Source organism: Marmota marmota, unplaced genomic scaffold (genome assembly GCF_001458135.2).
Source record: "Marmota marmota marmota unplaced genomic scaffold, marMar, whole genome shotgun sequence".
NCBI lineage: Eukaryota > Metazoa > Chordata > Mammalia > Rodentia > Sciuridae > Marmota > Marmota marmota.
Window position 1 is genome coordinate 25,839,212 of NW_025999900.1, and position 14,328 is coordinate 25,853,539.

General features: G+C 37.4%; 1 protein-coding gene and 1 non-coding gene across 2 annotated transcripts in view; both read right to left on the reverse strand.

Annotated features, from left to right (window-relative positions):
* The window catches only part of Npas3 (neuronal PAS domain protein 3), an 828,669-nt gene that overhangs the window by 285,761 nt on the left and 528,580 nt on the right, over positions 1-14,328 (reverse strand). The window lies entirely within an intron of this gene.
* Trnaa-ugc lies at positions 11,204-11,276 on the reverse strand. The gene has a single exon. It is a non-coding gene; the product is annotated as a tRNA-Ala (tRNA).

The following is a 14,328-nucleotide window of genomic DNA, read 5'->3' on the forward strand; positions in this document are numbered from 1 at the left end:
ATATATATATATATATATATATATAGACTAACTCAAGAATCCTAACTCCTCTTTGAGTCTAATTTGGCTCAGAATAGACTAATGATAAACAACCACAGCCACAGACTGATAGAGCTATCTATAATAGGTTCTATCTCATAGGCTCAGAGAGTCAGAAGGAACTGACAGGGATCATGCCCAAATATCATGGTTTCAAGGTAGATCTCTCAACATGAGTTCAGTGATCTTGTCAGTATGTTCCTTCCTTGCAAGTACCTATTAAATTGTGCAAGGCCCAAAAGAATCTCAACCTACTCCTCCAGGTCTCCCTGAAACTAATTTATACCCAGGCATCCCAGCCTGAGTCTCTAGATCATGAAACCCACACCCTTAATTATATGACTGTTCTGCACATGAGGGAATTGGAAGAGAGAGTTGAGGAGGACAATAAAATAAAAATTAACATTCAGGCTTCAGTTCTGTCTCCTACCAATTAATGGTCAAATCAGGGCAAGTCTGGGCACTCAGTTTTCTCATCTGTAAAATGGGATGGGTGAGGAAGAGAAAAGTAGGCCAAATGTTTGCCAGAGTCCCTTCCAGTTCTTAGTTCTCTTTCCTTCTTACTCTTGAAGAGTTCACATGCTGAATGGTGAAATCAGATATTAAAATGTAAAAAGTTAAATAAAAACAAAGGAGTCACTAACATAACATAATTTGCTGAGAGAGAACACAAAGCAATATATCATTAGGAATCAATAATAATAATTATGCCTTTCATGCCACATCCTTAAGACTTCAGAATCCTTTCTCTTATGTATGGGACACAGCCTCAGTTTAAAAAAAAAATCAAATAACCTTTAAGGTTTATTTGAGCTAACCTACTTCTTTCCCTAGATGGACAACTAGGCCATGACCTCCTCAATCAGTAAAATCACCCCACCTTCCCACAACACAGACCCCAAGGTAGTAGGGGCTCCCATTGGCCTAACAATGAATGAACACCCAGGGCTGAGAGTGTGTCCAAGTCTGGTCAGATAAATGGCTGTGGTTTTAGATTCCTGTACATACCCAGTCCTCTGATCCCCTCTAGATGTGATTTTTCTCCTCTCAGCCAGAATTAAGGGAAGCCTAGGAAATTTTGTGGTTCATGACAGAAACCAAACGTACCTTTTAAAGATAGTATACACTCTCATACAGCCAGTTCCAGTGTTCCACTGCTCTCCCCTTCCTGGCCTTTGGCAGCCTCTGCAATTACAGAGTCCCTCTGAGCATATCAGAGGACAATGGCCAACCTGTTTATTCTGTGGTTTGTGTGTGTGTGTGTGTGTGTGTGTGTGTGTTGACTTCCTGGATACTGTGAATTCTCTCCAGAGTTATTTGCACTTTTCAGTGAAAGGGAAGGACACTTTCTGGAGGCTTTTGGATTTACATGGCATAAAACAGCATGTTGAATCAACCTGGGCTTGGCTGGCTCTCCTTCCTCAAATTTATGTCTTCTTACTTAATATAACTCTATGCTCCTTTTTCGGTACCACTTTTCTCATTCCAGGTTCTGAAGGGAATGCAGGCCTCACCTCTGCAGCCACTTGGTAATGTATCTGGAAGTGATGATGTGTCACGTAATTATAAGAACAGATATGATTTTGTTCTGAATTAAATAACAAGAGCTGTGTGTGCAGCTGGCTCCTTTGCCCAACAAAACTGCTTGTAAATTTTACTCTGCTCCTTTGGCTGGGAAGGCTTCTTTGCTGGCTTTGCCATAACATGGGAAATACAGGAACCTAAATGCAAGCTGCTCCTTCCTGGAGGGACAATAGCAATATTATTTGCTATGGAGACTAGAGGCTGAATGAAACCTTAGCAAACTTTTCCATGGCAAGCTGAGTGCTCTCATGGAAGAGTCCCTTGGCAGCAACATAAACCTCTCAGAGTTTGATGGAAATAGGGGGAATAGGGAAGGAGAGGGTTCGTTTTACAAAAATGACACAGATCCCTCACATCTCAATCTAATTATACATCAAAACCAGAAAAGTGTGTGTGTGCACTATGAACAAGAAAAGACAAAGTACAAAACAATCTATATGCAAAATCAGAAGCAAAAGATGATGGAACAGTCATAGAAAAATTAACTCTCTTGAAGTAAATCTTGATATTTAGTACACAAAGAAAGCAAGAAAAATTCACAAAGCGAACCAGCTAACTGGAATCCTATAAAATTGAAAAGAAATTCCATATTCCATGGTCAGGTCATGTTCTAGAATGAAGGAGAAAGGCTAAAACTGAACTGGAATTCCATCTGAAAAGGAAAACAAAGAGTCTTCTATTGTTAAGTAGGTAGTAAAAAGAATAACCTGACTATGCTTGGAAAGAAACCACAGTGAGGATTTCAGAGAATAGAATAGGAGGGAGTAGGTGTCTTTAGGATCAAAAGGGCTGAAAATATTGAGCTGGTTTCACTGGCCACAAATGAACAGGCATGAAATTTTCAATACTTAACTTCAATGTCCAGTTCTTTTAGTTCTCACACAAGATGGCAGTCTAAGGTATTCATTTCTAGTTCTATTTAATCATGACTAGATATTACTAGAAATACAAAAGGGGAAAAAACAGGAAATTCTGTGACAAGACATTTTTCCTCTTTAGTCATTACTGCAAAACGATGTTCCAGTCAATGACGAAGCACAAATACAAAGGTGATCCCACAAGATTAGAGTGGAGGTGGAAAGTTCCTACCACCTAGCATTTTTACTGTACCTTTTTTATGTTTAGACATGTTTAGATTACACAAATACCACCATGTTACAATTGCCTACAGTATTCAGTATAGTATCAGGCTGTGCAGCTTTGTCTTCTAGGAGTAACAGGCTGCACCACTAATGTATAGCAGGCTGTACCATCCAGGTTTTTGTTTTTTTTTTTAAAGAGAGAGGAGAGAGATGGGGGGGGGGAGAGAGAGAGAGAGAGTATTTAGAGTGTNATCTCAATGTTATAAATTATCTCATGATGGGGGGGGGGAGAGAGAGAGAGAGAGAGAGAGAGAGAGAGAGAGAGAGAGAGAGAGAATTTTTAAATATTTATTTCTTTTAGTTATTGGCGGACACAACATCTTTGTTTGTATATGGTGCTGAGGATCGAACCCGGGCCGCACGCATGCCAGGCGAGCGCGCTACTGCTTGAGCCACATCCCCAGCCCCCATCCAGGTTTTGTTAAGTACACTCCATGATGTTTGAACAATGCTAAAATCATCTAATGATATATTTCTCAGAACTAATTGTTCACTGACACATGACTATACTAATTTCTCTCTGGTAACCAAAGCATTGCACTCTAGCCTTACATTCCTTATTTGGGCTAACCTCCCAAGTACACCAGAACTCTTACATCTTTGGGTGAAAGTGGGGGAACCTAACACATTCCTTAAAATTCCACAAAATGGACATCAAAGTCCATCTTAGACCCATGACATTTCACGTGACAAGGTACAGACAACTCTTCATATAACTCCTCGTAGAACAGGATGGATTTTCTTTTCCCAGTTTGAGTTTATTGCTGATATCGTCTGGCCTGATTAGACTCTACATGATAACATGTGGATGACAAAAGATTAATGATGATTTTGAGAAAGTGAATAATGAAATAACTTCAAAGTCAACAAGAAGAGGAATAAGAACTTCTAGAGTGCAAAGAAAATGAAAGCACAGAACATGCAGTGCCTACTTCAAGTATGGCAAAGAAAGTGAGAGATTACCTTCCTATGCAGTAATGTACATTGATCTAAATTTTTCTCCTTGTGATATTCACCATGGGATAGTCCAAAAATATTCGATGATCATTATGATCACCAAAATGCAAGGTTAAGTGAATGCGTAGCATGTGGCTTCTGGTCCTAGTATACACCGGATAGCTGTTAGTCCACTATATCAAAACATAATCTGTAGATTTATTTTATTTAGTGGAAGATGGTTGGTATAGAAAAATGTCAGACTGTGATGTAGTAACCAGCATATATTTGTTAATATTTAGTGGAGAGTGTTTAATATAATAAAAACAAATATATAAACAAAAAACTCATACATTTAAATGTAAAATATAAGGAAGGAATCTTCCTCTTATCTTTCACTTAATCACGTAGTATCTTTCACTTATATATACATGGCATCATGGATTGTAGAATGTCATATATTTATACATCAAAATGGAATGATGGAGCTGGGGTTATGGCTAAGTAATAGAGTGCTTACCTAGTATATGTGAGGTACTGGGTTTGATTCTCAGAACCACATGTAAATAAATAAAATAAAAGTCCATTGACAACAACAACAAAAAAAATTAAAAGTGGAATGATATCTCAAGCTTCTGTAGTGAGCATTCATTCATTCAACAAATGTTTACTGAGCACCAGCTATGTGCCAAGCTGTCTCTAGGATTGGGGGATACAGCAATAAACAATACAGGAAAAACTCTTGCCCTTATAAAGTCTGTATCTGATTTGGAGAGACAGGTAATAAACAAATAAGTAAATATGCAGGATTTCAGTTGACAATAAAGGTAATAGTGGAAAATACATCAGGGTAAGAAGGAGGATAGGATACGGCAGGGCATCAGAGTAAGAAGACATTTGGGTCTTTATACTGGGTAGTCAGAAAAATCCTACTGTAAAATACCATTTGATCAAGAGGCTCAAGAAAGAAAGAGAACATGGAAAGGGGGCAGTGGGAAAAACTCTAGAAGAGAGAAAGGTGACACAGAGGTCCTGAAGAAGGGTTACTCTGGCATATTTCAATAGCAAGGAGGCCAGTGAGCCAGAGGAGGACGGATAACTGAGACGGTATCAGGAAGTAAAGTCAGAGAAGAGAGGAGGTACAGGACAACCATAAGTCATCTTGGAGGCCACTGGACATCGGTCACCTGAACACAACTGTGTGTATACGTTGAACTGTGTATCCTTGACATTCAGGTGACATGAAATAAATTTTCTAATTTGAAAAATGTATTCTTTTTCCATGTTTTGAATAATAAACCAACAAATAAGACAAATAAATCTCACTGATTTGAGTATGGCTGAGTTATTTTTAATTTAATTTTTGGAAACTAATTTTTAACCCATATACTGAAATTCCATTTGTGTGATAAGGGAGTGCAGATGGGCTCCTGGGGGATATGGAAATTAATCCCAGTTCTGCTGAAAGACCTTTGATAACTCATATGTTATTTTACCTCATGTGAATTTCTAGCAAGTGGGCATTCTTCAAAACTTTCTGATGAACATGTCTGTAGGGTATCAAAACAGATTGCTAAAGTTGGAATAAAGAAACTTGGGTTTTTCTCTAAGAGTACCCAACTTTTCTCAACTTTCAACCATCAATCGTAGACCTACTATGTGGCTAAATATTTATATCAAGCCACCAATTTTAGCTACAGGTTATAGTTCTTACACATTAATAAATATGAAGCTTCTAGTGTTAATGTTTTACTTTCTGATATGTATTCCTGGTACAGGAATAATACATTCCCAGTTCAAAATTACTGAGAATGCTGGGACCATGAAACTTAAGTAACTGCTATGCACATTAACTTGGTATTCTTGCCAAACTTCCATAATTTTTACATCATGCATTGAAAGCAAATATTTGGATAAAATATTTAATTTATTTGAGAGAGAAACATAGATTATTGCTTGTTTCCCCATACATTCTCTCCTTTGTTTGAAACATTCTTCTTCCACTTTTGTTTAATTCCATTCTTCCCCTGCAATTCTTGGCTTTCTTCCAAGTGTGGGTTACTGGGTTTTCCTCTCAGAGGACCCCTCAACATCCTAGTCCTCTGCTATCATAGCATAAATTGCAATTGCCTACTTACTTATCTGTAACCAAAAGATTCTAAGAATCACTCTGTAGGACTTTTATTCTGCATCATTGTTTCCTGATGGCCAAAAAATTTGCTAACACATAGTAGGTGCTGAATAAGTATTCATTTAAATCAGTCTTGAAAGATCCAACTCTGAATAGGGAATTGAAGAAAAATATATGAATTCATAAAATCTTCTACTTACATTTAACAATTTAATTCATTTAATTCCACTGCAGAAGGGCTGTTACCCTTTGAAATGGCCAGACAATTTAAAATGCTACATAGGGACTGTTAGAGAATTTCCATCCCATATGCCAAGGAAGCTAAGTAAACCAGTTTGTTCTGCATATGATTAGAAATATAAAAGTCTTGGGAATCACATTTCTTAAAGCTCATGCCAGCTTTTATTGTTGGTAGTTTTGTAAATGCATTGCATATCCTATGGTATTTGTGAAGTCTTCAAAGTACATGCAATATAAAAACCTTCTGCCAAGCACAATAACACACAACATAAGAAAAAAGGCCTGGCAATGTAAGTCAGTCCACAGAGGAATTCAAGATGGTAGCCTGCTCAATTCTTGCTACATATAATTGGGCTCTCATTTATGATCAAGGATGCAACTCAAGATTTATTGGTAGCTCATCCCCACCCCACCCCCCAAAAAAAGACAAGACTTGAGGTATTAGGGCTACTTCAATTTTCCATACTGTCTGCATGGAAAACTTTAGAAGCAATGGTCCACATCAAATGTGGTGTGGGTGACAGTAAATGCAATTCTGTACAGATATTCATTTTTGAACACTGTATTCATATCTACATAACATAATTTATGGATAAGACTGTTGTTCATGAGATCATATTAAAAATGTTTAGGTATCATTTTCACCAACTGGCTTTTAGCAGAACAATTAGTCCTTTACAGTTGAGTTATGAATGTTTACTTGTACACAAACATAAATTGTTCCTTTAAAGGGAGAAAATGAAAGGTAAAGAAAAAGGATGAATAAAGTGGAATAGGAAAAAAGATTCAGTTGGGAGTAATTGCCCTCCTTCAGCTTTCCCTTCAATTCATCTTTTCTGGCAAGGGTCACATTTTTTTCCCCATGTGTCAAGTCATATTTCTCATCAGGCTCCCTGGAACATGCATTTTTTTTAAAGAATCACATTTGTAATGAGACTCAATAAACCATTTAAGAGGATGTAAGGCTTTTCCCCATTGCCATGTCCTTTCTTACTCCAGAGCAAAGAATAGCACAACATGGATTGCAGAGGGTCTGTGTCAGTGGGTTATACTGAACGCACCACAGCTGCAGAATCCAAAGGTGTCATCCTATCTTTTCTGATCATTTATTGAGTAACTTCCACGTGTACAATGTTTTTCATACATTATCTCTAATTCTTAAAAGATAATGTTTACTATAGACATTATAAATATTTTGTCTCTGAGTTAGTATGTGCCTCAACTGGCATGGAAATGCAAGGCATTTAAATATATATGTGGCTAAAATTACAGTATTACATTATGTACCCCAGCAAGTGTTGTTATAATTGTAAATATTGTTAAATGGCTCCATAAATACCTCATTTATCTCTTTAGGAAGACAAAAGCAACTCCTTTTAGGTTTTTAATTTACATTTTTTTCTACCATGTCCATGATTTTATGGACATTACTGGCTCTATTCTGATAGCTGTGAAAAGTTTACAGAATATCAATCTTCAGAGAGCTTAATACATTCTATTATCTATTTATTTTTAAATTTTTGGTACCAGGGATTCAACCCAGGGGTATTTAACAACCAAGCCACATCACTAGCCCCCTTTCTATGTTTTATTTTGAAACAGGGTTTCACTAAATTGCTAGGGCCTTGCTAAGTTGCTGAGGCTGGCTTTGAACTTGTGATCCTCCTGCCTCCTGCCTAAGCTTCATGAGCTGCTGGGATGACAAGTGTATGCCGCCATGCCTGATTATATTATTTGAAGTAATTGTTTGGATTATAGCTCATGATAAAGATAGTGGTGCCCATAGTATAAAAAGGTGTAGTTGCTATGTAAGCAGCTGAGTTTGGAGTATGTTAGACTCCATGTCCCTGAAAGTTTCCATAATTTCTGGATGAGATGATCTTAATTCAATCAAGACCCCAGGGGCGGTGGCTCAATGTGCAGAACAGAAACTGACAAGAGGTAGATGCTTTTATGGGTTGGGGACAGCTCATGGTAAGTTATCAGAATAGTACTGAAAGATGACAATCAGTAAGCTGGGATCTTTTACCACCTGGAATTCCACAGATTTAAGGAAAGAGACTTTGAGATGGTAAATCAGTAAAGAGAAGAATTCAACAAGACATGTTGAAAAGGAAAACAACTGTTCACTTGGTAAAAGGAATGAGGAAGACATAGAAAAGGAGCCAATATGGGGGGAATTCTTTAGAAAACAAAGATAGAACTTACCTTTGCAACCATTTTATTTGGACTAATGGAAAAAACACACATGATCTCACTTATATTCAGAATATTAGAAAGTTGATCTCAAAGAAGTCGAAAGTAAATGGTAGTTATGGAAAACACAGAGAGTAGGTGGGAGGGTGCCGTGGGGGAGAATTGGTCAATGAGCACTAAGTTACAGTTAGACAGGAGAAAGAAGCTCTAGTGTGGTACTATACCGTAGAGTGACTAGAGATAGTGATCATGTACTGTATACCTCAGAAAGCAAGAAAGGATTGTGAATATTTTACCATGAAGAAATGCTAGATTGAGGAGATACATATGTTTAACCTGATTTAAATATTATATAACATAAACACACATGAAAACATCATGCGGTATCCTATAAGTGTGTACAATATTTCTGTATCACTTAAAAATTCATGAAATCAAAGATGAAACGAAGACTCCTTTAGAAGTGAACACAGACCAGACGGCAGATCAGAACAGAGATCTTCATACTGCAGAACAGAACAGGAACTAAGTTTTAGTTAACAATTAAGATGATGATCAAAGGGGCAAGGGAGTGGAGCTCAGCAGCACTTGCCTAGCACGCCCAAGGCCTTGGGTCTGATCTTCAGCACCACAAATACATAAATATATATAAAAAAATTAAAATTAAAAAAGAGATGATTAGAAACCTCCATTTGAATGATTTAAATGTTAGGGAACTGATAGAAAGAAAAGCTCCTTCTCTACTGACAGAGGTAAGGAAGAAAAAGAGAGGAGAAAGATAAAGTGTTTTTAAAATCGAGAGAGGGTAAAAATGCACATAAATGAGAACTAAAGATCAGAAGCAGAAAACAAAAACTAAACCAAAAAGAATGAGTTTGGGTGGATTATCACCCCAATATTCCCACCACTCCTAGCATTCACTTGCTTTTGATTTAACAGACTTTTGGTCTGTTCTTCCTGTGATATTAGAATATGCAAAAGCATTTTAATGCCATTGTAGATTTGGGAACCTATAAATAATATTTTATTTTCTTATACTACTCTTGTGATTGAATTTAATTTTTGGATGGGGAGTAACTGGATGAATTAGATGAAATAATGACACTTGAGCTCATTAGAGGATTTAGTTACTTGTTCCTTTCCTGAATAGTGAGATACTTTATATTTTAAAATATAAATGTGCTCTAGAGGAAGTTTCAGATACAGTTACCTCTGTTTTGTGAAGACTAACACCTAGCATGTGACAGTCCAAAACAGCAGTTAAACATGGACATCCTGAGCCTTGAAGGAGTGCCTCTGAGAGATTGCTTTTCTTCTTGGAGCTGCTGCAGGCTCTACCTGCTGCGGAGGTTCAGAAACAACTCAGGACTATTAACACCCCAGTCATGAACCTGAAATCTCAGCACAGGGGCTGTTTTCCCAGGCTCAAGAAACATGGATGCCGGAGGGGAGACCAATATAAAACAAGGAACAGAAAGAAACCAAATGGTAGTATTCATAAAGGCTGGTGAGAGAGAGTTTTAACAGGAAAGATGCAACATGTTGTGTTGCTGTTGTTGTTGCAATAAATATTTAGTAGAACATATTATTTTATAAAATAACTTTAGAGAAAATGGTAAACTTTTAGGAGAACAGCAGCTGTGGATTTCAAATTCACCTTCAAATACTATTGCCCCTCAGAGATAATAAATCAAGCTATTTATAGATTATGCAAAATACATATTGCCAAGCTACTAACCTTTTAGGTAACCACTATAAAGAGAGTTATAACTGCTTTTATTGTTAACTTTAGTCTTCAGACATCCTCTGCTTTACTTTTTATTTTTCCACACAAAGAAAACCTTCATTAAAATATTTCTAATTCTGATGATGGACAAATGGGATATGTTTAGCACATTACCTCTAATTCACATATAAGAATTATTTTTTAAGGAAACAAAGTACATATTGATATATCTTCTAGTAGATCACATTAAATATCAGAATCACAAAATAATTTCTCAATGTAAATCAAAGAGAAAAATTTTTAAGCACCAAATGTATACTTTTACACATTTTAAATATCAAATGTGTATTTGATATTTTTATTTTTAAAATTGTTCCTAATTAGCAAGGAAATGGCTCCATTCCTATAAAATATTTCAAGCCATTTTTGTTGAATATTCTTCAGGCCAAAGGACCTCATAGTGACCCTTCAACTCTTACTATGGCCTCCTATCCATGGTTTACATATAAACCTAGTCTAGATTTGTTACAAGTGAAACATTTTTGGAAATAATAGTCTACCCAAACCAAGAAATTCTGCTTGGTGTTACCTTGCCCACATAAATTTGCCTCAAAAAGTTCTAGCTCACAACTAAAAAGTTGAAAAAAGCTAATGTAACAAACATCCAGGTCGGACAAGAATCCCATCTCAAGAAGTCTGCCTAGTGTTTCTATGAATGAGGCCATCGTCCCCTTCAGCAATTCTTAAAGGAAATGACAGCATGGTCTCAGAAATGTGTCTTATGCTGGTCATGTTGGGTCATGCTCATGTCACTAAAAACATGACTGATTCACCTGTACCAACTTCTAGATGGTTCTGCTGCCCTGATTAGATGTGGAAAAGCAGGCTAAGGGTTTTCTCTAGTACCTTATCTTTTTTCTTTCTTTTTTTTGTTCTTTTTTCTTTTTCTTTTCTTTTTTTTTTTTTTTTTAGCACATAGAAACTACTTTTAAAAGGCAACCTAAAGGGAAATTTGTGTGGCTTTACATTTAGAGATACCCAAGCCTCCTACTAAAAATGCCACTACTTGCTATTCTTTTTTTTTTTTTCATTTAATCTTTAAAATGACTTTTTTTTAAATTTTTTATTGTTGGTCGTTCAAAACATTACAAATTTCTTGACATATCATATTCCACACTTTGATTCAAGTGGGTTATGAACTCCCACCTTCGGCAGTGCTGGGGATTGAACCCAGGGCCTTTTACATGCAAGGCAAGCACTCTACCAACTGAGCTATATTCCCAGCCCACTACTTGCTATTTTTAAAGGCCCTTTTTTTTTTCACCCACTTCCTAGATTTAAAAAATAAACCTCCCTTATGTGGTACTGCATTTCTCAAAAGAAAAATCCCAACTCTGTAGATTTGATTGGTTATGTATGGCTCGGTGATTGCTGGACACCAAATTGTTAGGTGCCTTTCTAAAACTCCCTTCTGTTTTTGTCTTGTATGTGGTACTATAACCCTGAAGCCTCAGTTTCATAAGAAATCAGTGAGGAAGGGCAGTAACAATGGGGAGAATGTAAGAGAAATGCAATGAACCCTTGATTCCTTTATTTTCTTCTATTCAGACTCCGGAAGACAGAAGCAAAACAGACATTGGAGTTGGGCAGAGGAAAAAGAAACAGAGAGTAGACATTCTTCCTTGTATGCCTCACTGTGAGAAGGCTGTCTGAGATAAACAGAAGTCGTGAGAAAGCCAGAGAAGTGAAAAAGCAAGAATCCACACAGCAGGACTATCCACAAGTTTGAGAGTGCAGGGTACTATTTAGCCCACGCATATTGCTACTAATATTGGAGGGAAGTGCATCATTAATAACCGATTAAAAGGTCTCTGTTATAATTGGTTAAAAGCCTGCCCCAGGAGTAAATACCAGGTTTCAGTAAATCCAGAGGCACAGTCCAATCAAAAGCCATGCTGAAACAGCTTCATGTGGTCACTGGCCACAGGTTACTGAGGATTTACCTGGCCTTTAAGTGTGCTGCAGCTCTCAAGCCATCTCAGACCATTTCTCTCTCTCCTCCCTTGGCTGGGGTACTATAACGAAGCTGTATGTTTAAGCACTGTGGGAATATGGGGGTCTACATATGTTTTATCCTCTTCCTTTTAAAAAATGTTTAAAGCTTGAAATTCATAAGGATTTGAAGGGTATTCACACAAAAAAAGGTAGTATACTAACAGCTATCAAATTTAGTCTTCAATTTTGCTGGGGACCAATGTATAGAATCAAATTAAAAGGGTCCTAATAATCTCTGAGTTCTGATTCTGGAAATGAATAAAGTTTGGACATTGTGCTCTTTTTGATAATATTTTTCAGGGAAGTTAAATGTCTAAGTAAATTTTGACTGTATGCATATAGTCACTTGTTCAAAGTTTTTCCTACAGTGTCAATGACTTGCTCCTATAATTTTTCTTGTGTGATTACACAACTTCTTTAACCCATCACAGCAGTCTCTTTCTACATGTGTATGTATAATATTAATTTTTCAATTATTAAATTAGAAAAACAGGCATCCCCATGTTTTAAATAATAGTAGAGCAACAACCAGCTTTTATTGCATAAGAATGTTTCTCATCCTTGAAATTTTACAATTCAAAATGAATCTCCCTCAGAGGTTGGATCTATATAGGTACAGATTTGCACCCAGTCCCCTTACCAGCTTCTCTGGGGCTACCCAGCAGAAACATCGTTATTCCAGCTTCACAGCCCCATCAGAAATCTGGGAAGCAACTTGTTTTTAGACACCCAGGCTCCAAACACAAGCCCTTAGACAGAAACTGGATGATGCACAAGTCACTTCCTTCCCACGGGGTCATCTGAGGAAGGCCTGGCCTACTCTGTGGTCTCACACAACAGTGCTAGGCACATGGACAAAGTGGAAATATGCAATATTTGCAGCACACATAATACCACTGATGAAACTGTTGCTTCAGTGGTAGGTGTTCTACTAAGGCTCTTTGGGAAGCACTCCATCCTCCTGGTGCTTGTTGAGGTGCTGAGGCCTGTTCTGAGCCCCTGCAAGGAGCTGGGCTGTAGAGAGTGCAGAGGGACAGAGTGCTCCACGGACACAATATAATTTGGAGCTATTACAATGTATTGTATGTAGGACACTACTGTGAGGCTCTTAATATGCAGAATTTTGCATAGTATGAATGCTAATCATTTTTACGATGATGCTATTCATATAATATGTAATACTTGCTAAACAAAATTATGAAACATAATTACTGCTCAGACACAGTTGCTGCTTTCAGTCCTCCAAAACCCAGTCATTTAAAATTGTGTTTTCTTTAAATAAATGGCAACAATCCCCGCTAAAGACTATGTGCCTAGATAATTTCCTTTTCAAAAAAGGAGCCTTTTTATCTTTAGTGAGTGACAAAACATCCTTTATGAAAGGTTTATAACTCAGCCATTTAAATTCGCTTCAGGCTGAAATTTGGCATGCAACTTCTCATCCTGGGAGCACAGTTTTTATTTTACTAAATTTTAGTGAAATTGGTTTGGCTGCTTTTTAGTCACAGGGAAGCAAAGGGGCTAGCTCCTCCCTCTGTTTTCAGCTGTATCTCGACAGAGCCTTAATTCCATACCATCTCTCTGCCTCTCACACCAAGCTGAGGTAACGCAAAGCACGCCTGGAAAGACGCACACGTGTTCTCATGTACACAACGTGTGAGTGGACAAACACACACACAGAAAGATCGGTGAGAAAGTTCCCTTTCATTCTGCCTCTAGTTGAGCTGAAGAGCAAATCTACCGTTTCGATGTCACAAAGCGATGCCCTTGTATTGCTCCCCAAGGAGCAGCACATAGACAAGACAATTTCTTCCCTCTGGCAAGAGTATAAATTAGGAGAGCGAAAAAAGAATGAAAAACTATGAGAGGAAACAGCACTTTGCCACAATACCTCCCCTGGTTTTCAGGAAGTATTTAAAGAGGTCTAGCCAGCTTCATCAACTTGTGAGGGGGTGAAAGAAAGCAAATACACGAAACAACCACAAAAACCGGAATTGCATTTCAATTTGCCATCAAAATGATTATGAGAAGTTTCCTGGGAAGTGTAAACTGACTTGTCAAATGAAAGAAAAACAGAGCAGCTGATGATTTTTGAGCACAGAGCTCCTGCAGTGAGAATATAACTTTAATTGTAGAGCGCCCCTGCTCAGATCAACATACCTTACATGGAATTTTTAAAACAAACAAAATGCATACCCTGAGTGCTGAAATACCATAAATCAAGGTTAAGGGACAGTGTAGTTCTAACAAATATAGTGACAGGTTAAGATCAAGGGATG